The sequence below is a fragment of the Natator depressus genome, chromosome 1, assembly GCF_965152275.1.
Source record: "Natator depressus isolate rNatDep1 chromosome 1, rNatDep2.hap1, whole genome shotgun sequence".
Lineage (NCBI taxonomy): Eukaryota > Metazoa > Chordata > Testudines > Cheloniidae > Natator > Natator depressus.
This window is the reverse complement of record NC_134234.1, coordinates 245,347,122-245,369,931: the sequence shown is the minus strand read 5'-3', so window position 1 is coordinate 245,369,931 and position 22,810 is coordinate 245,347,122. Positions and strand designations below refer to the sequence as shown.

Below are 22,810 nucleotides of genomic sequence, written 5' to 3'. Positions count from 1 at the left end.
CCTGCATCCGTAATTGCTTGGTTTTGAATTCTGAATCACTTGGTGCTGGTGGGGGAAATCCATCTGCCATGGTATCCAATTCTCAGTTTGCTCACCTTTGCAAATTCGAAGGCACAGTGGGTAAAACAGATGTGATCACTCTAAGGGATAGCTTTCATGCTCAGCAGCTCTATCATTACATATAGGAAAAAATTCATACTGTGTAAAGTTGTCCAGTGTTACACTGTCAAGGTCAGGGAGACTTTGGGATATCAAACAAATTAACATTAATGAAAGCATCAGAGGCAAAGCTTTAACCGACACCTCCAGCTTGTTAAAGACAGCCTACGTTCTGGGTTCAAGAATATCAACATGGTTAGCTTGTTAGAAGAAAACTCCCATTTGTCTCTTCCCTTCCTCCATATCTCTTATCCCATTGTGGTCCATAAACCATCCTACTCCTATGCCCCTTTCATGATATGTCTCACGGCACAGTACAAAATCTGAATAGGTGAGCTGCAGTTTCCTATGAGTTAGCTGGAGAAGTTCTGTTCCCCCACACTTGAGCCTATAGGTAAAATCATCCTCTTAGGGTGATCCATCTATGCTTCTCTCCACTACATGGAGATCTCTGCATACCAGTGCATTTTATATCTTCTTCCTCTTCTGGCCCTTTGAATTTGGATGCTATTTGGATGACTGAGGAAAGATTTTGAAGATCCACACTCTTCTGCATTTTGGAGTTTTCAGCTAATAGTTAATTCTATATCTGGGGCACAGCTATGCATGTGTTCTTGGGCTAAGGTCCCATGCATTCTGTGGCTGGCACTGATTATCTCTGTATTCAATCTAACGAGACAGTCATCACCACAACAGAGTTTGAAATGCACGGTGGCAGGGTGCAGGCGTAGAGCGTTCTGATTTGTGGCACAGCATGGCCCTGCAGGCACCCTGTCCTCAGCTCCTGTGTGGTTCTTGCAATAACTTGCTCACAGGTCAGAGTACCTAAAGTGAGATCCCCCTTGTAGGGTCTTATTTATTAAGTATTTTCAGAATACAGACTATTCGGCACCTCAGTCCCAAATCTCTCTTCTCCTCGGTTCAAGAGTCCCACAACCTTCCTTCCTGGGGACTGTACTACAATTCAGGGAAAGGTTCTTCTCTTTGGCTCAAGAGTTCCATATTCTTCCTTCTCGGGGCAGGCAGAGACATTCTCCTCTACAAGCTGTCTGCTCACGCTGTCTCTCTCTCTCTCTCTCTCTCTCTCCTTCTTTGCCTCTCAGGAGGCTTCTCTTATCTCCAGGCCTGGACTGATTTAGCCACGTGACCTTCCTGTCATGTGGGCTACACTGATTTTCCCCACCTTGGGAGGAGAGCTGAATGAGTCACAGATGAGGCTGGACCTTTTAAAGAGGCCAGTTATCCTGTGACAATACCCATCAAGGCAATGTTTCCATCCTTCCTGTTTCTACCTTCTCTCTCTTAAAACAGATAACCGCGGTATGACACTGCAAGCTGCATCCCCCTTATTCTTTCCCATGTGTCAAAACCTGCTTCAAAACTAGTGAAATGCACTATGAAGGACACTCATGTGGCACTCCAAAATAGGAGGACCCAAGTGACAGCCTGTGTCACTTTGTCATGGCAGAACCTCCCAGGAAACATTCATTTAACTCACCACACAGTTCCCAAGTGCCCTGTTATGTTCCATCTAGGCTGTATCCTCCATCAGTCAATCCCCTGCTCTTCTCCAGGTCCCGCCCCTCCCCTCCCCTCCCTCGTCCCCCAAGACCCGGCCCTGCTTCTTCCTGCCCCCTCTTTGCCACAGGCCATGCCCCCACCCCACCCCTTCTCCAAAGCCCCTACTCCTGCCCTGCCTCTTCCTGCCCAATTCCTCCCTCGAACACACCCTGTCCCCACTCCTCCCTCTCCCCCCCAAGCACCTCCTGTGCACCACGGAACAGCTGATTGCGGCAGGCAGGCAGTGCTGGGAGGGAGGAGGAGGAGTTAATCAGTGGGGCCACTGGTGGATGGGAGGCACTGGGAGGGAGAGGGGGGGAACTGGCTGCCGGTGTGTGCTCAGCACCAAATTTTTTCCATGGGTGCTCCAACCCTGGAGCAGCCATGGAGTCGGTGCCTATGGCTCCACTCCAGATACCACAGCCCGAAGCCCTTTTTCTATTTGCGCATACCCCTGTTCAGTCTCTGACAAGGCTTTGTTGGCATAAGTGAACAGCTGCTCTTGCAAAGAGCTACATCCAATCCTTTTTCCAATGCATCACGTTGGAGTGTCAGTGTCTCTCATGGCTGGTAGTACTTCAGGAGCATCCCTTATCATTTGTTTCAGTGTGTCAAATGCTTGCTGTTGTGACGGTCCCACTTAGCATCCAGCCCTGTGAGCTGACCTATGAGTTCTGCCACTGCAGCCAGGTGTGGACAGAACTTGGACAGATTTATCATTCCTATGAAGCTCTGTACCCCTTTCACATCCATTGGAACTGGCATGTCTTTGACTGCCTTGATCATGTTGGGATCTGCTTTCATTCCCTTTGCTCTGAGCAGATGTCCAATATATGTCACCTGATGCAGTAGAAAAGCTTGTAGTTTTCTGTCTTGGTCTCATTCCGCTTGTGCATCATTGGTCCATTCACCTACAATGAGGCTATAATTTGCACTTATTTTCATCCCAGGCAGTCCTTCCAGCATTTCTGTGAGCCTTCTCTGTACCATCTCTGGCACTGGGCTTATGACCATTGGCATGCAGCGTGATCTGTAGCAACCAAATGGTGTTGCAAAGGTTGACAGCATGCTGGACTCATTATCCAGGCTTATGTGCTCAGACACATTCCTCACATCACAGACTGTAAAGATTCTGGCTTTGGAAAATTCTGGCAAGTCATATAAACAATTGTGGGCAGTGGAGAGTGGCATCTTTTCAGTGCCTGGTTCAGTGGCTTTGGCTCTATGCAGATGCATAATTTGCATGATGGCTTCTTTACCACCACCGTGCTTTGTACCCAGGTTGTACTGGCCTCTACAGGTGCTATGGTACCCCTGCTGTGCAGACTTTCAGGCTCCTTGTGTACTGAATTTTGTAGTGACATTGGAATTTTCCTTCCTAGTAAGCATATAAAGTAGACTCCACAATGGAACCTAAGTTACAGCTTTCCTTCGAGGCACCTGTCACCTTTGAAAACATCCCCGTATGCTTTTAAAATTGTCTCCATTGTCCATACAATGCAGCTATAACATTCTGATGCTGCACCCTGATCAGATCCATGGCTTGTGTTGCTGTATACCCGAAGAGAGGTCTGTGGTGTTTACCATCCACCACCACAGACTTCAGGTGGTACTGTCTCTTTTTGGGGGGGTTAGTAACTATGAGATCACTATGACAGATCCTAGCGAGTGCCCTTTCCTGGCCACCCATAGAGACTTGGTGGGAAAAATGTCAAGGCTGGAATAGTCATATAGAGGGGTATAGCTAGATCAGGATGAACAGGGAGGAGGGGTTCCATTATATACTTGTTCTGAGGTCCAGAAGAGGGTGTGAAGCAGACCAGTTGAAAGTCTCTGGGTAACGACAAAAGGGGTAAAAATCAGGGTGATGTCAGGAAAGGGGTCTACTTTAGATCACCAAATCAGGAAGAAGAGATGGATGAGGCATTTCTAGAACAAACAACAGAAATGTCTAAAACATAGGACCTGGTAGTAATGGAGGACTTTAACTATCCAAGCAAAACACAAATTTTCCATTAATTTCTTAAAACGTATTGGGGACAGATTTTTGTTCCAGAAAGTGGAGGAAGTAACCAGGAGACAGTCATTTGAAACTTGATTCTGCCCAACAGGGAAGAATTGGTAGAGAATCTGAAGCTGGAAGGAAATTTGGGTGAAAATGATCATGAAATGATAGATTTCATGATTCTAAGAAAAGGAAGGAATAAGAGCATCAGAATAAGGACAATGGACTTCAAAAATGAAGAGTTTAACATACTCAGAGAACTGTAGGTGAGGTCCCATGGGAAGAAAACCTAAGGGGAAAAAGAGTTCAGGAGATCTGGCAGTTTCTCAAGGAGACAGTATTAAAAGGCACAACTGCAAACTCTCCATATGTGAATGAAAGATGGAAAGAACAGTAAGAGGCCAATATGGCGCCATCAAAAGCTCTAATGACCTGAAAAATTAAAAAGGAATCCTACAAAAAGTGGAAACAAACAAATTGCTAAGGAATAATATAAAATAAAAGCACAAGCATGTAAGGACAAAATAAGAAAGGCTAAGGCACAAAATGAGTTACACCTAGCAAGGGACATAAAAGGCAATAAGAACAGGTTCTTTAAAGTCATTAGGAGCAAGAGAAAGATGAAGGAAACTGTAGGTCCTCTACTTAGTGAGAAAGGAGAGCTAATAACCAATGACATCAGGAAGAGTGAGGTGTTTAATGCCTATTTTGCTTCAGTCTTCATTAACAAGCTTAATGGTGACCAGATACTCAATCCAATTCATATGAACAAGGGGGAAGGAACATAAGCCAAAATAGGGAAAGAATAGGTTAAGAAATATTTAGATAAGTTAGATGTATTAACATCAGCAGGGCCTGATGAAATTCATCCTAGGTACTTAAGGAACCAGCTGAAGCAATCTCAGAACCATTAGCAATAACCTTTTGAGAACTTGTAGAGGATGGATGAGGTCCCAGAAGATTAGAGAGAGGCAAACATAGTACCTATCTTTAAAATGGGGAACAAAGAGGACCCAGGGAATCATAGGTCGGTCAGCATAATTTCAACACCTAGAAAGGTACTGGAACAAATTATTAAACAATCAGTTTGTACGCACCTAGAAGTTAATATGGTTATAATGAATAGCCAGCATGGATTTGTCAAGAACAAATCATGCCAACCCAACCTAATTTCCTTCTTTGCCAGGGTTACTGGCCTAGTGGATGTGCGGAGCAGTAGATGTGATATATCTTAATTTTAGTAAAGCTTTTGACACAGTCCCACATGACAGTCTCCTAAGAAAACTAGGGAAATGCGGTCTAGATTAAATTACTATAAAGTGGGTACACAACGGTCAAAAGACAATCCTCAGAGTAGTTATCAATGGTTCGCTGTCATACTGGGAGGGAGGGAGTATCTAATGGGGTCCCACATGGGTTGGTCCTGTGTCCAGTACTATTCCATATTTTCATTAATAACTTGGATAATGGAGTGGAGAGAATGCTTATAACACTGGAAGATGACACCAAGATGGGAGGGATTGCAAGCACTTTGGAGGACAGGATTAGAATTCAGAACGACCATTATAAATTGGATAATTGGTCTGAATTCAAGAACATGAAAATCAATTAAGATAAGTGCAACATACTACACTTAGGAAGGAAACATCAGATGCATAACTACAAAATGAGGAATTACTGGCTAGATGATAATACTGTTCAAAAGAATCTGGGGGTTATAGTGGACCACAAATTGAATATAGTTGCAAAAAAGTGACTACCATTCTGGGGTGTATTAACAGGAGTGTCATATGTAAGACACAGGAGGTAATTATCCTGCTCTGCTTGTTACTTGTGAGGCCTTAGCTGCAGTACTGTGTCCAATTCTGGGTGCCACACTTTCTGAAAGAGGTGGACAAATTGGAGAGACTCCCGATGAGAAAAACAAAAATGATAAAAGGTTTAGAAAACCTGACCTATGAGGGAAGGTTAAAAAAATAGGTATGTTTAGTCTAGTGAAAAGACGACTAAGGGAGAACCAGCTAACAGTCTTCAAATATGTTAAGGGCTGTTATAAAGAGGACAGTGATCAGTTGTTCTCCTTATCCACCAAAGGTAAGACAAGAAGTAATGGTCTTAATCTGCAGCAAGGGAGATTTAGGTTAGATATTAGGAAAAGTTTCTAACTATAAAGGTCGTTAAGTTCTGCAATAGTCTTCCGAGGGAAGTTGTGGAATCCCCATCATTGGAGGTTTTAAAAAACAGGTTGGACAAAAATCTGTCAGGGATGGTCTCAGTTTACTTGGTCCTGCTTCAGCACAGGGGGCTGGATTTGATGACGTGTTAAGGTCCCTTCCAGCCCTACATTTCTATGATTGCTGTGAGGGGATTCCAAGACTCTGTGCTTTAGATTCCCAGGGGTGTTTAAGCTCCTGGAGACTGAATGGAGTCCAGCCACTTCCCCAATCTCAGGGTCCCTAAGCCCATGCTCAGGGCACAAACCTTCTATCTGGCATACTCCTCTGAATTTTGGAACCCACTGTCCAGTCACCTAGCCCCTCTGGGCGCGGCACTGACCCCTTTGGCTCCTGAGTACTCAAACACACCCCTTTCCTAAAACTTCACCAAATAGGTGTGAAGCTTCAGGTTTTCAGTTTAACTGCCTCAGGGCCATGCAGCAGTTGTGAAGCATCAGTACACATACACTTTGTACAATCTAACAGTTTTATGCTCTTTATATTTAATCATGTAATCATATTTAATCATGCACAGAAGAGTACAGATCATACAAAACAACAGAACATCCTAACCACAATTATCCGTCATTAGCTCACCCTTCTCTTGGGTGATCATTTGTGTTCTGTCCGGTCGGTTGGCCAGCAGGCAGGCAGGGTCCTTCGCCCCTTTGCCTGCCCTGCCCTTGCAGAAGCCTCCCTTATCTTAATCGGATGCAAAATGTCTCTCTCCGCCCGTTGCCCCATGTGAGTCCCTTTATAGATTCTTACTGGGGTCACCTGCTTCTTTTGTTCCTCATTTTGGGAATTTTCCAATACTCCCAACCCCCACTCCTTCAGATAAGTGGAGGAAGTGTCTTCTCTCACTCAGAACAAACCTATTGTCCAAAGATGTTTTACTCTAAACAGGTGATCATCGAGTGCTGGTCACTCCCCATTGTCTCTGGCCTGGCAGAGACATGACACCTCCCTGTTGGGGATCCACATATAATAAAGGCTTTCCAGGACACAATAATTTCATGATAAAATTTCATAAAATCATTCAAAATTCAGAAGTGGGAATGGCAGAACCCCCAGTTCATCGCAGTCACATTTTCCTGAAGGCTGCATTATGCTCTCATGGTACATTGTTAGATTGTTCCTGCTCTTTGTAATGGCTGTGTTCAAGTCCAATTCACCCAAAGAGATCCCAGTGCAGGAGGCCCTGCTATTCAGCTGAAATCACACAGGATGTTTCCCTATTGACTTGGTTGCATGCACAGAGGTTGGTATTGTCTCTTGTTGCTTTCCTGTCCCAGCAGCCTGAAGCCGACATGCTCTTGGACTTAACAAGAGAGTTGTGATGTCATCACCGTTGGCTGGTGTGCCATTTCCCTCTTGTACAAGTCTGACTGAATCTTTCTGGGACCTTCCTCTGCTCCTGTACACACTGCTAAAGTGGTTCAGCTTGCCACATTCCTTGCAATGCTTTCCGAGTGCATCTCACTGCGGGTACAGTACCCTGGCCACCTGCTCTCCTTTGCTGTTGTCTCACTGTGTGTTCTTCTGCGGAGGTTGTGTCTTCTGGAGCTTTCACCCTTCCTCTTGAGGCATCTGCTGTGCACCCTATGTCTAAGCATTTCCCACTAAAGCTTATGCTCAAATAAATTTTAGTCTCTAAGGTGCCACAAGTACTCCTGTTCTTTTTCCTCCAGGTGGTGATCCCAAGCGATGCAGACGATCCTGTCCTCAATCAGGGAATCTGTTGAGCCCCCAAAATTGCAAGTGGTAGCTAATGTGCCTAAGGCAGTAACACAGTGGGTCTATCTCCTCCTTCAGATTGGTCTCCCATGAAAACCCTGTGTGGTGCCACAGTTTCGTTCTGCTTTGGGGAGCAATAGGTCTCCAGGGCTCCTAGGATTGCTGTGAGGCTTGCGTCAGTGGTGAGCTTGAGAGTGCTGTAGATCTCTCTGCCCTGTTCCCCAGAAAGGTAAAATAGCAGTTTTACTTTCCTGCTGTTGTTGTCCTCCTGCCTGGCCAGGTCTATGTACAGTAGGGGGGAATCAGATAGCAAGTGTGAAAAATCGGGACGGGTTGGGGAGTAATAGGTGCCTATCTGAGACAAAGCCCCAAATATGGGGACTGTCCCTATAAAATCGAGACATCTGGTCACCCTAGTGTACAGCTCAAACTCCTCCTTCCACTGAGTCCATCGCTGGATTAAGTTTGTATCAGTGGAATCCAAGGCTTTGGAGGGGCTTCAGACTGAGTTCCATGGCTCATGCTGCTTCCAGCTGCTGCGCGGCTGCTCTCACAGCTGCTCTCACAGCTCAGGCACTGCCACCATGTTTAATTTCTAAAAAGTGAAGCTGAAGGCAGGTTGAATAGAACAAGAGGAGTGTTGTTAAACCCTTGTGCACTGCTCTGTCCATGTGGTGGTGTTGCTTCCATGAATCCCCACGTTCCCTGGTGTTTTATCAATACAGTCCCTCCAGGAAACATGGGTCGTCTGACTCCCATTCCACTGATCATGATACAACTTCACCTCTCTGCTTCAGTTTCCCATTTGTCCTGTCTGTTTACACTGTAAGCCCTTTGGGGCAGGGACTATCTCTTACCATGTGTTTGGGGCCTTGATCTTGGCTGGGGCCTCCATGTACTACATTACTATAAATAATAAAAACATAACAGCATAGATCTCAGATTCCATCATCCTAAAGGTCACCAAAATATCCAGAGCATAAGAGCTGAGTATATTGTTAAGGGGGAAATTGTTACCACAGTCACTTAGGCCCAGATGCTTAAAGGTATTTGGACTCCTAACTTCTGTTGAAATCAATGGTAGTTAGGAGCCCAAATACCTTTGAGGATCTGGGCCTTAGTCCCACTCATAGTTCTTCCATCTCTTACAGATTTGCCTAGGTAGATATCTGCACTAGAACATGGAAGCAACATTTAATGAATTGAATGTAGAAGTAGGTCTCTCACCAATGGTGTTCAATAGTGATTAAACAGACAGCTTTCCCCATTAGGTGAGTCAGCAAGATGTACATTCTCAAGGGTTGATGGTGATTGCTTTTCTTCTGTTTTTGAGGGTCTTCATGTTGAGAGGTGACTCTTTTGACATTTCAGTGCACAGATGTAAGGAAAGTGGGTATGTTTTTCACATGAGACATATAGGAGCCAAACTGTGCTTGTCACAGTTTGCCAATCCAATTTCAAAGGGTCTAGGAAGACACATCCTCCAGCCAAGTGTCTGCTTGATATTCTTGATCACTGATGTTTATTTTGTGACCTTTCCATCAGCTGCTATGTGTAGCTATATGTTCTAGTCTGTTTACTCAGGGCTCCACCTCTGTGATAGCTATTGTACGTCAGTTAATTAGCCTGAGAGAAGGAATATCATCTGTGCTTAACATGGCCTTCATTTGGGCCAAATTTGGGATGATATGATTTGGTTTGGGTATGATGAGTGAAGCCCAAAAGGCCTCTTTTAGCCAAACCCTGCTCTGTTCTTCAGAAACGTAACATTCTAAGCACACGTGGTGCACAGATGTCTATTTCAAAGGTATCAGATATGACCTGTAAACCAGATTTGGCTCATATGATGTATTTTTGGGGCCCACATGACATATTCAGAATCTAAGCTTTCATTAAAAAAACAAGCTAACAACCCCTCCCAATAATCTTCTCGCCCCCATGTCTGTAGAGAAAACCTTCCACATGTGAACAAAGTGTAACCACTGCATGAGTGTGCAGACAGCCTGAAACAAAAAATGATGCAAAGGGGCTAGTACCATTAATCTGATTGGAGCATCAACTTTTTTAAAGCCCATACAGGACCCTTCACTTTCACTGGTTATTTCAGTGGAGGAAATGGAGGTCAGAATGGCAGTGAAGCCCACTAGGGTGGGAACTGAGAGTGGCTGCAGGAAAAGAAATGGAGAAAAAGAACAGAAGATAATCACAAAAACAGAGAAGAGAAAGAGAAACAGTAGAGAGAACAGGAAAGGAAGAGAAGCAAGGGACAGAGACAGTAGAGGCCCAAAGGGGCGCAGATTTTCTCCTGAGTATTTTGAGGGAATGTGTCAACACAGTTGCCCCTTTGAACACCCCACCACTGTGTTTTCTATTCCAAATCTTAGTACACATCTCCTGAGATATGAATGTGACAAGAAGGCACCAAACAAATAATAAGCGATGTAGTAACTAAGAATTCAGTTGCTACCTCAAGGCCATATTCCGCTCTTGATCTCTTTGCAAGCCCTACTGACACAGGTGTTCCGCTGTGCATCGTGGGGAGCATATACTCCCCACGCTGGCCCACAGACCGTACTGAAACGTAGAATTCACCTGTCTCCTCTGAATGAGTTTGACACCCTTGGTCTATTTGGATGCTGGAAACATCCAGAAAAACACCATCACCATATCACACGTGGGATAAATTGACCTTGTCTTGACAAATCTTTGATCAATCCTGTGAATTTTGTGGGGATGATTTCCCCTGTAAACTGTGTTCAGACAGAACCTCTGTGGGGACAAGTCTTTCAGAGCAGCAGGTCTCTTCCTCTGCGCAAGAGCACCTCTGCTCAAGTTTTCTTCCTTGATCTGAAGCAGGAACCAGAGCGATCAGGAAAGCCCTGCATATAAATATCTTGTTTAGTTAGTCTAATAAAGGTATTACTAACAGCCCTGCTTTGAGGATTTATTGGGGGATTTCAGTAAGACAGTGTTATCAGTGGAATTATGTTCATTCTCTGGTAAGACCTTGTCTATGCGAGAGAAAATAACGTTGATCCAATCAGAGATATTTTACAGGATCAATGTAATATTCTCCTGCATAATCACAATGGAGGGATTACAGCCCTGCCCTGGTAGTGACAAAGGACTGCTTGACAGATCACAGCCTCATTCATTCTCATTGTTTGAACTGTTAAAATATAATAGAAATTTTAGAAGTGCACATACATACATATGTATTTTAAATAAATCTGAACACTTTCAGGCAATAGGAATGATTTCCAGTCGGTTGTTTTCAAACAATATTGTGAACTGCATGCATTTTTCATAACTGAGCTACAGGCTCCTACTGAAGCATCTTGGTGTGACCTTGAGATACCTCCACCTGAAATCCAGGAAGAGTATGTACATGAAATGGGAGAAGAGATTTGCAGGGGGGGGGGGGGGGGGGAGAAGAGAAATCGATATAAAGCACAAGCTATATATTCCAGACATCATGGGAGAGACTGACTAAATTTGGGTAATTGAGCTTTTGGATAATCTAAAGATTTCTCTTGGGAGGGGGGGAGGGATTAGAGTAGTTCAGATCACAGTGAAAACAGGAGAACCTAGAGAATACTATAATATGGAGAATAATTTACAATAAAACAAGACTTCCCCAATTGTTATGCCTTCCTCACTGGTAAAAACCTTTAATTTTTAAGGGCCCAGTCATGTCCCATTGACTACAATGGAAGTTTTGCCATTCACTTTGGAGGATCAGGCCCTGAATCCTTCCGGCCATATCTCTCTGCCTGTACTTACCCAAACAGTCCCATTGACTTCAATGAGACTTATTCATTTGAGTAAGATAAGCAGGATGTGGCATGGTGTGTGTGTGTGCGTGTGCGAGAGAGGGATTGTTTTACTACCTGAGATTTACTGGCTTCTTAGGATTTTCACCATAGCTTGTATAGCTCAGTGAAGGACAGAAAGGAAAACCGGTGGCTGAGGAACAGCATGACTGCTTGGCTTTTGATAACATCACAGTCCATTTGAACTCCAGTCCTGTGGTTTCAGATAACTTCAGCTGCAGGACTGTGAAAGTTATTTTTGGAAAAAATCTACTGTGAGTGACATATAACATTCGACTGGACAAAGTATTAGGAAAAATACTGCAGGGAACACTCTGGCACTGGCAGGGGATGGGTTAGGTCAGGGGTTTTCAACCTTTTTCTTTCTGAGGTCCCCCAACATGCTATAAAAACTCCATGGCCCACCTGTGCCACAACAACTGTTTTTCTGCATATAAAAGCCAGGGCACACGTTAGTGGGTAGCAAGCAGGGCAATTGCCCAGGGCCCCACGCCACAGGGGGCACCGAGAAGCTAAGTTGCTTAGGCTTTGGCTTCAGCCCTGGATGGTGGGGCTTGGGGCCCTGGGCTTCAGGCCCATGCGGTGGGGCTTTGGCTTTCTGCCCTGGGCCCCAGCAAATCTAATGCAGGCCCTGCTTGGCGGACCCCCTGAAACTTGCTTGCAGCCCCCCAGGGGGCCCCAGGCCCCTGGTTGAGAACCACTGGATTAGATGACCTAATACATCTTTTCATCTTAAGCTCCTATTAGTAGCTTGTAATTAGCCCTGTGCGTGTGCATGGAGAAATAGGGGAGAGAGCACAAGAAACTTTCCCATGCCTTGTGACTAGCCATTGCACTGGAGCTCAGTCTGGAGAGCAAGAGCTCCTCCAGACTACTGCATGCCGTGGACTTGTCCTGCACAAAGAGGGCAGGAAGGGACAAGAGAAGGGTAGGATCGAGGCTACCCCAACTCTCAATACATATTGCTGATTGTTTTTTATAAGACATGATTACTTTTGCACTGTGTGTGCCTGCTATGAGCGAAGTGGGTACAGCACCACGGATGGCATAATTATTCCTGGGCAAGATGGGAATGATAGGATTGCCAAGAAAATTAAGTGAAAGTAATCACAATGCCTTTGTTACCTGAAATAATCAGTAATCAGGTTACTTCTTAAAAATGCAATGCTGAGAAGTAATCACTTACTGTATCAGCCCCGGTCATTTCAGCCCTTCGATTTATTTATATCCCTGTAATTCATGGCTGCCTGTCAGTTATTCTGTTGGTGAGCCTGTAGCAAATCCATATTAAAAGAACATTAGGGGGTCTGTCTTAAACCCAGAAAAGCAACGAAAATCAGAGTAAATCCATGCTGATACTCTGCCCTTCATTGCATAAGTTCAGGATGGACTCTTATCCCAGATTTCTACTCTTAACTCTTAGTTTCCTGGCTCTTTTGAGTTTACTCAGATCCCTGATATTACTAAAACACGTTTTCTATGTCAGTGATTCTCAAACTAGGGGCGCTGCTTGTTCAGGGAAAGCCCCTGGCGGGCTGGGCTGGTTTGTTTACCTGCTGCGTCCGCAGGTTTGGCCGATCGCAGCTCCCACTGGCCGCGGTTCGCCGCTCCAGGCCAGTGGGGGCTGCAGAAAGCGGCACGGGCCGAGGGACGTGCTGGTCACCTTCCTGCAGCCCCCATTGGCCTGGAGTGGTGAACGGTGGCCAGTGGGAGCTGTGATAGTCCGAACCTGCTGATGCAGCAGGTAAACAAACCGGCCCGGCCCGCTAGGGGCTTTCCCTGAACAAGCGGCGCCCCGAGTTTGAGAACCACTGTTCTATGTTATTTTAACACACACACAGTGCCTAGGGCCCTACCAAATTCATGGTTCATTTTGGTCAATTTCATGGTCATAGGATTAAAAAAATCGTAAATGTCATGATTTCACCTATTTAAATCTGAAATTTCACAGTGTTGTAACTGTAGGGGTCCTGACCCAAAAAGGAGTTGTGGGGGGGAGGGGGTGTGACGGGGCAGAGTGGCCCTGCACTGGTACCGCAGGGGTTAACCCTTCCTTCCTGGCAGAGGAAGCCCCGCCCCGGAAGCCCTGCTGGGCATGCTCCAACTGGAGAATAGGTATAAAAGTCTGCAAAGGTGCTCAGTCTGGGCTGATCACTAGAGGAGAAGGAGGCACACTGCCAGCTCCTGAGGAGGGATAGCTAACGCTCCCGGATCTAGGGGCCAGCCAAGCTGGGATGCACCCGGAGTCCCAGATGGAGGTCTCAGCAGGAGGGCATGCACTGGAGGGCCCCTCCCCCTGGGGGGGAGAAGATGACATTGAGGGTAGGAAGTGACCCAGGGGAACTTTAGAGACAAGCAGCGTTAAAGCTGCACTGATGCTCAGCGTGTTGCGGGTGGATCCCCGCTGAGCTAAGCATGAGGGGAAACTCTGCCAATAGGAGAGCCCTGGGTTGGGACCTGGTGGAGAGGGTGGGCCCAGGTCCCCCTACCCCTCTGACCATTAGGAAACACTTCCCTGCCTGAGGGTGAGGTATATGGAAGTTGGGCCATGCTGCCTGGATACTTGGGGGTGTGACACATGGACTCAGACCGTTAGGCCCTGCTACCCTGACCAAGGGGCGAGCATGTGGAAACTGGCCATTGGGCCACATTGGAACGCCCTTACAGGACGGGCATGGGAACATAAGAGGGGCGAGGCCCTGACACCCCATCCATCCCTGCCACAAAGGGGTGCTGCAGTGCCAGACCTGTCACCGGGGGTCGCAAGGTTATTGCAGTGGGGGTTGTGGTACTGCTACCCTTACTTCTGTGCTGGCTCTGCCTTCAGAGCTGGAGAGCGGCGGCTGCTGGCTGGGAGCCCAGCTCTGAAGGCAGAGCTGCCGCCAGCAGCAGCGCAGAAGTAAGGATGGCCTGGTAGGGTGTTGCCACCCTTACTTCTGTGCTGCTGCCTGCAGAGCTGGGCCCTCCGTCAGCAGCCGTCACTTTCCGGCCGCCCAGCTCTGAAGGCAGCAGCACAGAAGTAAGCGTGGTATGGCATTGCCACCCTTACTTCTGCACTGCTGCTGGTGGGGCGCTGCCTTCACAGCTGGGCACCTGGTCAACAGGCACTGCTCTCCGGCAGCCCAGCTCTGTAGGCAGCGCATAAGTAAGGGTGGCAATACTGTGACCCCCCCTAAAATAACCATGTGACACCCCCCCTGCAACTCCCCTTTGAGTCAGGACCCCCAGTTTGAGAAATGGTGGTCTCCCCCCATGAAATCTGTATAGCATAGGGTAAAAGCACACAGAAGACCAGATTTCATGGTCTGTGATGTGTTTTTCATGGCTGTGAATTTGGTAGGGCCCTAACTATGCCCCATTATGATTTGCATTTTAAATAGCACTCACTGTTTATTTCCTTGATAAGCTGTGATGGCAGCAGGTGAGCATCCTGAGGGCCATAGTCACTGAAGTCATCCCAGGGCAAAATCTTGAAGACTGTGCACAGCTTTTATTTAGTTCTGATCAGGCAAGACTTCTGCTGAAGTCAATGGATGAAATCCTGGCCCCATTGAAGAGAATGGCAAACCTCCCTTTCAGTGAGACTAGGATTTCACGGAATGTGTTGTCTGTGGAGGGGCTGAGTAAAAATGGAGGAAGGCCTTCTAAATTAGTCTCCCCAGCACAGGTCTAACCCTGTGAGCCCCCAGGGAGGATCTGCCCTGTGGCAGATTGGGAGGTAGGCCTAGAGGTAATAAGTTACAGACAATGCAGGTGATCTGCAACATGTACAATTAAAAATACATTTGTTGAGATGCTTTTATCATATCAATATCAGTCTTGCCAAATTTTACTTGCTATTTTGTTGGGGGTAAGTACTTTTTCTAAGGGGTGATTTTTTTCTTCATTATTCTCATAGTCTAAGAGGCAAGTGAGTAGATTTTTGTGGCCAGGCTGGTAAGTTTTCATGACAATTTTTCAAGGCTATTATAACTAATATAAAAAGAAGAGGAGTACTTGTGGCACCTTAGAGACTAACCAATTTATTAATAAATTGGTTAGTCTCTAAGGTGCCACAAGTACTCCTTTTCTTTTTGCGAATACAGACTAACATGGCTGTTACTCTGAAACTAATATAAAGAGATTTCATGTTTGTAAAATAAAATAACCTGACAGTTTACATCAAATATAAACCCTTTAGAAATGGGACTATTGAGAGTCACTTAACTAAAATGGTCCATCATGCCTCCACCTTCCCCTATTTCAGTTCTCTCCACAAAACTTACTTCTCCTGTGAAAGCTAAAAAGTCTCATGTTCCCTTTAGACAGACAGTATCACTCTCTACCAGAGAGCTCAGAACTTCCAAGATGCATGGAGTACCAACTAAATCATCTGCATAGTCTTATTGATGTTACCTTCATCCTCCTCTGTCCCCTTCCCTAAAATATTTGTAATAATTATGAATCAAGTTATCTTAACCTGAAGCCTGATCCTGTGAACAATACTGAGTTGAATGTTTTCACAATAGAATTGTTCACTATAGTAAGCGTTACTGTTAATGAGTAGTTAGTGTCTAGACATTCAATTGTAAACTCTTTAGTGGTCTGATTCTGCACTCACGTCACACCAGTTATATGTGGGTGTACCACTACTGAGACCTGGCTAAATATAAAATGATATTCATGTTGCTTAAGGTTCTATGCTATCATGGCAGTATCTGAGTGTACACACGCATGGAAACACACACAGATTGGCTAGAATAAGATACGCCACGTATTATTAGCCACCTAAATGGGGCATTGTTATTAACATTTGTAATATGCACTCTACAACTTTAATAATAATTTAAAAAATCAAATATCACTTTTTTAAAATTGCTTGGTAGTGACTGGAGATAAAGTTAGACATCTTGGGAGGGTGTGTGTATGGGGGAGGGGTGTTCTTTCTATTATGTGGACTTATTCAGCCACATGGCTGATACAGGAGCAAGATATATAAATCAGCAAGTGCTGGAAGAGGAACACTTAATTGAAGCTTTATCAACTGCATGCAGAACCTGACCTCAGACCAGCAGAATGAAGTGCAGTCCTGAATGGGAGGGAGTCTACAGTTTTCACTGATGACTAAACCTGTGTGCACAGAAAGGATTTATTTACCCACAGGTGGCAGAGCACTGCTGAGTTAGGGGTGACTTGAACCATTCTGCTTCATCAATGTAAATAGCTAATTTCAGACTCATAGCATGGTCTACATTTGAATTGATAAGTAGATACTTGTGTGCAGTGACTGATCTGAGATTTAAATGTTTTGCTGATTCTATACATCTATGGGTGATAGTAGCATGATGATAATGACAAAACATATGGCAGAATAATAGCACATTCTAAGCCTACAAAATTTAATTCTCTGCATTCTTATACTTGTGTTTGATATCAATACAGTATATAAAGATTGATTTCTAGCTATTTTGGATAGCTACATCACTGTACCATATGCCTGTAACTCCACATCACTAAACTATGTGAAGGAAGAGCTGACTGGGTAACATTTCACAAAACTGAAAACAATTATGAGCCAAATCAGTTGAGAGAATTTTAACAAATTGGGAACTATTTAAGGAACACTCTACTCGATGCTCAAGCCACAATTCCACAACTGAGAAAGAAGACTGCACTGGTTAAAAAAAATCAAGATGGTTTAGAGGAAAAGTGAAAGCAACTATAATTTTTAAAAGCATATATAACAAATCATTAATATAAATCAGAAGCTAAGCATTCTAGAAAATTGAAAAGGAAAGCAAAAGGATACAAAGAGACATCTACAGGCTGCAGAGTTAAAGACAATGAGAAGGAGTCTTAGGATTTCATTTGTTCCTAATATACTTAACTATGGTATTGGTCCATTATTAGATGGAAATGGTAGAGCTGTCAATAATAACGCAGAAAAGGCTGAAGTGTTCAACAAATATTTCTGTTCTGTAATTGGGGAAAAAGCCAGATGATGTATTTGTCATAATGATATACTTTCCATTTCAAAAGTAATTAAAGAGGGTGTTAATCAGCAGCTACTAAAGCTAGACATTTTTAAATCAGAAGGTCTGGAAAACTTGCATCCAAGAGTTTTAAAAGAATTGGTCATGGAGATCTTAGACCATTAATGTTGATTTTCAATAAGTCTTGGAACATGGGGGAAGTTCCAGAGGACTGGAAGAAAGTTAACATTGTTCCAGTAACTAAAAAGGGTAAATGGGATGACTCAGGTCAGTCTTACACCTGTCAGTTTGACATCAATCGAGGCAAAATAATGCAACAGTTGATATAGTATTTGATTAAGTATTAAAGGAATGTAGTATAAATGTCAACAACATGGGGTTATGGAAAATACATCCTATCAAACTAATATCTTTTCTTGATGAGATTAAAAGTCAGGTTTATAAAGTTACTGTTGATGTAATATACTTAAATTTCTGTAAGGTATTTCATATAGTACTGCATGATATTTTGATTAAGAAATCAAAATGATACAAAATTAACATGACAGACATGAAATGGAATAAAAATTGGCTAACTGATAGGTCTCAAAATGTAACTTTAAATGAGGAATCATTGAGCAGGTGTGTTTCTACTGGGGTCCCAGAGAAATCGGTTCTTGGCCCTCAGCTATTTAGCATTTTTAATCAGTGACCTGAAAGAAAACAAAGACATTACCAATAAAGTTTGCAGATGACCCAAAGATTGGGGAGTGGTAAACAATGAAGAGGACAGGTCACTGATTCTAAGTGACCTTAGATCAGTGGTTCTCAAAGCTGGTCCGCCGCTTGTTCAGGGAAAGCTCCTGGTGGGCAGGGCTGGTTTGTTTACGTGCCGTGTCCGCAGATTCGGCCAATCACGGCTCCCACTGGCCACGGTTCACCGTTTCAGGCCAATGGGGGCTGCAGGAAGGGCAGCCAGCACATCCCTTGGCTCGCACCGCTTTCTGCAGCCCCCACTGGCCTGGAGCGGTGAACCGCAGCCAGTGGGAGCTGCGATCAGCCGCACCTGCGGACGTGGCAGGTAAACAAACCGGCCCGGCCTGTTAGGGGTTTTCCCTGAACAAGCGGCAGACCGGCTTTGAGAACCACTGCCTTAGATCACTTGATAAGCTGGTGCAAGCAAACGGTATGCATTTTACTATGGCCAGATGTCGATGTATACATCTAGGAAGAAAGAATATAGGCCATATTTACAGGATGTGTCATGCTATTCTGGGAAGCAGTGAATCTGAAAAGGTCATGGTGGATAGTCAGCTGAATATGAGCTCCCAGTGCAACACTGTGACCATAAAGGCTAATACATTCCTTGTATGTATAAATGGGGAATATTGAGTTGGAAGAGAGAGATTATATTGATTTTAAAATTACCAGTGATGGAGAATTCCCCCCCACAACTCTTGGTGTGTTGGTCCAATGATAATTACCCTCCCTGTTCAAAAGTTGCACCTTTATTTCTAGTCTGACGGCTTCTGTACATGATGCGGTAATGCGCTCTATGGGGCTGTGATTTCTAAAGTGCACTAACGTGTATTAATTGGTCTGTCTAGGCCAGTGGTGTGCAACTTGCAGCCCGCACACAGCCTGTCAAGGTAATCCGCTGGCGGGCTGCAAGACAGTTTGTTTACATTGACCATCTGCAGGCAGGGCCACCCGTAGCTCCCAGTGGCCGTGCTTCGCTGTTCCCAATGTCCCTGCAGCCTGCGCCACTCCCCGCAGCTCCCATTGGCCAGGAATGGCGAACTGCAGCCACTGGGAGCTGCAGGCGGCTGTGCCTGCGCAAGGTCAATGTAAACAAACTGTCTCACGACCCGCCAGCGGATGACCCTGACATGGCGCCTGTGGGCTGCAGGTTACCCACCACTGATCTTGACCCTTCTGATGTGTTTTAACGTAATGCTGTTTGAAAGAGTACGATGTTAGTGCACACACGGGAAACTTTAGTGTGCACCAGCGTGGTCTACGTAGACCAATTTATGCGCAACAAGTTAGTGCACTTTAGAAAATCATACCTCTGCAATGCCCCACCATGTAGACAAGCCCTCAGACTAGAAATAACCACTAGACCAACATATCAAGGGATGTGGTGGATTTTCCATCACTGGAATTTTTAAATCAAGAGTGGATATTTTTCTAAAAGATCTGTTCTACTTGATACAGGAATCAATTCATGGAAGTCCTCTGGCTTAAGTTACACAGTCGGTCAGCCTAGATGATGGTCCCTTTTGGCTATTCCTCTATACAATATGAACGTATGGACATTAAGGAGCAGCTTTAACCCTACAACGCAAGGAAGGACTGACACCAACGTTCCCAGGGTTTTTCTGGCTTTCCTGAGTGTAGGTCAGAATCCAATGGTAGAGGGGAGTGTGTGTGTGTGCGTGCACATGCGGGTGGGGGGGACAGGCGGGGGGAGCATAAATAAGTTAATTATAGAAGCCCAGATTCTGACCATGGTTTTGATAGCTGAGTTAATTTAGTGGCATAGCAGCACAGTAGTCCAGATCCTCTTATGAGCAGTGGGCCACGTTCTGCCGTCACACTGATGTAACTCCAAAGCAACTCCATTAACTTCAGCAGAGTCATGCTGGATTTACACTTGGGTAACTAAGAGCAGAGTCTGGCTCAGTGAGTCAGAATTGTCCTACGGTGTTGTCAGATATCCCACACCATTTCTGTTCTCTCTGGGTGACAGAAGCTGGGAAGGGAAGGGTGAGAAAACACAAGAGGGAGGTAGCAAGGAAGGATAGACACCAGAACACAGGGGAAAGCCAGGGAAGTGGGTGGTGGGAATGCTAGATTTAATATATATCTAAAAAAAGTAAGAATTATTTTTAAAACAATATTAGACAGGGAGGAAGGAAGAGAGGGAGAGACTGAACGAGAAGGAATGAATGAATAAAGAATGTGGAAAGAGAAGAAGAGCGAGAAGAAGAGCAAGAAGAAAGAGACATGCCTGTTAGGGATAGTGACCTTCCTTCATTGTTACCATGCTGTATGGGAATAAATAAATCAGTATCTCCCATTAAGTTATGTCACAGCACAATGTAAATAAAGAGCAGAATGTTGTTACAGCAGGGATTTGATGCTGAATTGCAACATTACATCTAACTAACCCCTCCCCACCCTCCATCAGACAATTATGCATTATATGCAGAGTGCCTTCAATAGCTGGAGAAAGGGCTATTCAGCACATTTGGAATGGAAATCTCTGTTTCCTTCTGCAGGTCATGAAGTGCTGCCCTCTTCTATGTCCCCTGGCTGAGCTCATAGCCTCCCACTCCAGGAAAACTCCCTAGCCCATACTTTCACGCAACACTGAGCTCCTTTGCATCTTGCAGGTTTTTTTTAAACACACTATATCATATACTGTAGTTATTTAATTTAATCCTACTTGAATATTACACCCTGTGGTATACTGTAATATTAAAATAGATAGCAATGCACTCTTTTAATTAAAACACCCCCTTTACTCCTTTAGCTAGCCTCCAGGCTTCACACAATAGTCAAGGGTCAGATTTTCAAAGATTATCCCCCCAATCAGGGATAGATTTTCAAAAGTGTTCAGCTTTCAGCAGCTCCCACTGTGATACTTCTGACCATAGGTGCTGACTCCATGGGTACTCCAGCACTGGAGCACCCACAGAAAAAAAAACTAGTGGGTGCTCAGCACCCACTTGCAGCCCCACTGATCCCCCAGTGCCTCCCACCTGCCAGCGATCAGCTGTTCAGTGATGTGTAGAAGGTGCTCAGGGGGAGGGGGAGGAGTGGGGGCAGAACAGGATGGGGGGGTGGGGGTATGGGGTGGAGTGGGGGCAGGCCCCAGGACAGAACAGGAGTCCAGCCCCCTGGGGAAATCACAAAGTTGGCACCTCTGCTTCTGACCAGATTTTCAGGACCAGCAAGCAGGCCCAGACTGTGGGAGTGAAAATTTGGCCCTGTGCCATTCCCAGCTGAGTGTATTCTAGAGCACTAGTCTAGGGGCTCGGCTTGTCCTATGAGGAGAGTGAGGTTGTGCTTTGTAACAATATTATCAACTGGGAACCCCCCCCCCCCCCCACGCTCCCACAACCCAGCCTTTCATGTGAAACAACAAGTGTGCTGAATTCCTTCCTTTATCATCTTCAGCATTCAGCGAAAAGGCTGCTTTCATATGGATGGTCAGTTTAAAAGCTTATTCGCTTCATGCAGTATTGTTATTGTAGGGCAGGTAGTTTAATTTTCAAGCCCCAGCTTGGAAGAAGAGAGTGAGGCATAAAAACAATTAAACCGAATGAAGGCAATGCAAAAGTAGAAAAGAAACTAGAGTGACTGTAGCCATTTTTGCTAGCTGTCTGCTTGGAAGAATAAAAGACACTCATTCCTCGAGGGTGAAATTCACCTCTGTGCTGAGGGCTTTTGCACCACTCAAGCATTCAAAATAGAATTCTGAGGCCTAAGAGGTTCATAGGCCTTTGAGCTGGCCCTCTGTATAGGGGTGAATTTCCCCCTATAATCACCCAATATGCTAGCAGTCCAGCAGAAATTCACATTTCTGACAACAAAGGGTAAGGTGAAAGACATTTTCTTGCTGGTATATTTAGTTTTCTATGCCAGCCATGCAGGTACATTCTTACTGCATATTGGCTGGACAATGGATGCTTTATGGGACTAGTCATAGAATACTGAGAATTTTACTTATTGATTGCAGGTTGAATCTTGCCCACATTAGTAGTGACCAAAGTTATCACCACAAGTGAAGTGTGTTGTCTCAGTCTAATTATTAGCAGACAAATATTTACATCACCAAACCACATTCATAAATGGAACCCTAAGGGCTGCTCTAACTTATGCCAGGGACTGCTTCAGTACCCAATCAGTCTCAAGATCCAGCAGATGCAAAGGTGGCATAAAGCCATCATTGCAACCTCTGCCTCCATCTCGGCTCAGCCAGAATAAAGAAGTGGAGCTGTGGTTCTGCTCATCAGTTTTTGACCTTGTGCTTCTTTGCAACAATATACTCAGTACCTGTGCTGTACAGGATCTGTCCCATTGTGGTTAAAGAGGACAGCTGTCTTGTGGGGTGACAGTCCTGTGCCTTCTTGAGCCATACATTCACATAAAAAAGTTATATTACTGTCCCTATACACCGGTCTTTGTGGTTAACCAAATGAGCTGAGAGTCTGTGTTATACCTTGTAGAGATGCAGAACTGAACTTGGGGTCTAAGGGGAGGGAGAGCAATGGTGGCATTATACCTTCTTTGTACTTTCCCAGTTCCGGGGTGCTCCAGGGACTGAAATGACCCTCAGTG

At 45.0% G+C, this 22,810-nt stretch overlaps 1 protein-coding gene across 1 annotated transcript in view; it reads left to right on the top strand.

Annotated features, from left to right (window-relative positions):
• The window catches only part of TMEM178B (transmembrane protein 178B), a 325,002-nt gene that overhangs the window by 20,547 nt on the left and 281,645 nt on the right, over positions 1-22,810 (top strand). The gene's annotated exons all lie outside the window — the stretch shown is intronic.